The following is a 3,811-nucleotide window of genomic DNA, read 5'->3' on the forward strand; positions in this document are numbered from 1 at the left end:
TTTAAAGTATCTAATGATTATGTAAGATTTTCTAAAACTTCTTATAAGGAAATCAGAAATAAACTATTTTTCCAAGGAAAACCTAGAAACCGCGGGTCCCCTGCATGAATCATCCCTTGTAGCTCTGCTAACCAAGGGAGGCATTCATTGTTGCTCTGCTAAACAATGAAGTTTTCATGCATAAGGCTTCTAGCAGTTCTGCTCCTTAGCAGGATGGTGTCCTCCATTTGCAGGATGGCGTCCACCGCATGATGTTATTAAGAATATCATGACTAGCATTGGGCAAACTTTAGTTAGTCTTCAAACTGACATCTTTGACCTTAAACACTTTAAAGAGTTTTTTTGTAGCATATATGGCTAATGCAGTGCATCTTTTGGTATCTGGATTGCTACTTCCATGAGTGTTGATTGTGGATACAAGAAAAAGGAAGTCAATTAAAACTCAACCTTTACCCAGTTTATCATGATGTCATAAGGTGTAAAGATTTTGTTTTCTTTACACTGAGGTACAATCCATACCAAAGGCTATATATAGTTTTTGATCTTCATCAGTATTTCAAGTATTCTTAATTTCTGGTGAAAGAATAAAACCCTGTCACATACCTTTCCTGATTTTAAACTATTAAGTATTTCTTTGTCCTCTTCTATAGACTGCCTCTTGGTTTATGTACAGGCTCCTCATGAGTTTAATTAAGTATTCTAGAAAATCCATTCTATACAATTTTATTCAGATGTTTTTAAGATGCCTTTACAAATCAATAAAGCACAAGTAAACATCTTTCTGGTATTCTCTGCTTTCAGTGAAGATATATCTGATGTCAGAAATGATGTACCTATTTTCATGTCTTCTTCTGAATCCAGGCTGAGTTTTTTGACTGCTCCCTGTGAATGTTCTGCTGTAACAGTTTTTGAATTAAATTTAGCTAAATATAATTGATATTGTTTGATGATTTATGCATTCCATTGAGCTATCTTTCTTTGGAATTTGCACAAATATAGACATTTTCCAATTGATTGGCCAGGTATTTGTCTTGCATATTTCTTGGCAAAAATGAGTACCTCCAGAGTTGTATCTGATTACTGAAACATTTTATTTATTGGTATTCTCTCAATACATGGTGTCTTTTTTCCATCAATGCATTCAGTGCAGATTGCACTTCTCCTTCACTACTACTGGTTTTCAATCATATGAAATGGTAGAACATATATTAATTGTTTTTGGTACAATGACTGTATATTTTCCATTCTCTTTTGATGCTTTCTGCATCATGTAGTATCTTTTCCATATAATCTTTCAATATTGCTTACCAAGTCTTGACTTTTTTCTTCATTTCTTACAGCTTGAGAAATTCTCGTTTTATTCTTCCCTTTTGATTTTCTTACGCCAGGCCTTTACCTATTTTATTATATTACTGACTTTGTCTTCTCAACTTCCTTTTGAAATTTCTGATCAGCTATTTAAATTCTTAATTTCTTCTAATTGTTTTAGTTTCTCTGTGTTCAATTGATAGTTTTAGAGTGTTTTATGACTTTCCTTTTGTTGTTTTCTTTTTTTATTCTGGACATGGAAATTGAGTCACTCTGTGTACAATTTGTTTCTGTTGCTAAGTGCTGTCAAGTAGGCTCTAACTCATAGCCACACAGGGTATATGAGGAGTGGCTGGTGCAATTTAACCACCAACCTTGAGGATCAAACTGACTTTGCAGTCTAGGGAATTAACCCACAGCACCACAACAGGACTGTGTACAATAAGCAATCAAATTGTTCTCGGATTCATTTTGATTTAGTCAACTTTGTTTATAAGTCCTTTGGATTACTAGAAAGAATGAAATAAAATTTGAAACAAAGATTTTGCTATTAATTACTTTAATATTTGACTTTCTTTTATGATTCCTTTCATCTTTAAATATAATTGTAATAGAATTGTATTGTGCCTTCCACCACTCAATTGTCATTGTTTTTAAGTGTCATAGAGTCAGTTTCAACCCTTAGTGACACTGTGTAGGGTTTCCGAGGGGTGACTTGTGAGCTTGAACTGCTAACCTTGTTGTTCAAACTGACTTTGTAGTTCAGTGCATTAACCCACAGCACCACACCACTCTATTACAATCCTATAAACATAGACCAACATAAAGTTTTACAATCATAATGAATGGGTTGTATATATAGACGGAAGAAAAGTCTGAATTAGTGTCACACTTTCCATTTATCAATAAGATCATAATATCAACCCAATGATGATGGTTTTATTTTCGAAAATGTATGTTGTGTTTATATTTGCTATTTTACTTAAATAACAATTTATTTGCCCATGGACCAGGATATTGGCAAATGCTCCAAAGGGAGACATAATCATGTCTTTACAACAAAGACCACAACCTTCGGTATGGATTACATCTCAATGTAAAGAAAAGAAAAATCCTCACCACTGGACCAATAAACAACATTCTTATCAATGGAGAAAAGATTGAAGTTGTCAAGGACTTCATTCTTCTTGGATCAACTATCAACACTCATGGAAGCAGCAGTCAAGAAAGACATATTGCATTAGGCAAATCTACTGCACAAGACCTTTTTAAAGAGTTGAAGAGCAAAGATGTCAGCTTGAAGACTAAGGTGCGCCTGATCCAAGCAATGGTATTTTCAATAGCCTAATATGCATGTGAAAGTTGGATAGTAAATAAGGAAGACCATAGAAGAATCGATGCCTTTGAGTAATGGTATTGAAGGAGAATATTGAACGTTCCATGGGCTGCCAAAAGAATCAACAGATCTGTGTTGGAAGAAGTGCAGGTAGAGTGCTCCTTGGAGGCCAACATGGCCAAACTTCACCTCTCATACTTCAGACATATTTTCAGGAGGGACCAGTCGCTTGAGGATACCATGTTTGGTAAGGTGGAGGGTCAAAGAAAAAGAAGAAGCCCTCCAGTGAGATGGATGGGCTCAAGTGTGGCAACAATAGTGAGGTTGGCCAAGGATCAGGCAGTGTTTCATTCTGCTGTGCATAAGGTTGATATGAGTCAGAGCACCAACTCGATGGCACCTAACAACAACAACCCTGGGTAATGATATGAATTTTTAGATGAGATAATGTCAAATAATGATATTATTATCACAGATAATAATAGAAATACTCATTATCATAATCACTGAAGATCCTAGAACAGAAAGTATAATAAGCTATATATAAATCTGTTTGTGTCCCTGTTTTACTTCCTGTTGATAAGAACAGTATATGAGAACATATTTATTTCATTCTTGTGCTGCATTTAAAGAATCTGCAAACAAGAAATTGGGGAATTGCACCTCTAATTAAATGTTTAGTTTTAGTGATGTGCTTAAATGTAAGGAGCATCTGACAATTAATTTTTCTCATAGTTTCTTTTTATAGATAATGACATTTTAATGGTAGCAATATGTAAACTTTGGCATCAATGATGTTATACTCTTTACTTTAATCATCTTTGAACCTTTAGAGTGTAGTGAAGAACGCTATTGACAATACTGTCTTAAATGTGTTTGCCTAAGTAAACTATAATATGTCAAGTACAGTAGTCATTTGTTTGCCAATCAGATTTGGAACACTTCATAATAGTGAACCTAATGACTAGGGTAAATAGAGAAAGGCTGAAATCACACTATAAAACAAAATATATATGAATTTGCAAGAAGGATATATTAACACAAAAAAATTAAATTAATAAATGTTGTGAGCCCTAGATAAATATATACTAAACAAATCCATTATATTTAGATGCATGGAATCTAAATGATTATAATGGAATTCTAATTTCTTCATGAATGTGACAT

This window comes from Chrysochloris asiatica, unplaced genomic scaffold, assembly GCF_000296735.1.
Source record: "Chrysochloris asiatica unplaced genomic scaffold, ChrAsi1.0 scaffold00414, whole genome shotgun sequence".
In the NCBI taxonomy this organism is placed as follows: domain Eukaryota; kingdom Metazoa; phylum Chordata; class Mammalia; order Afrosoricida; family Chrysochloridae; genus Chrysochloris; species Chrysochloris asiatica.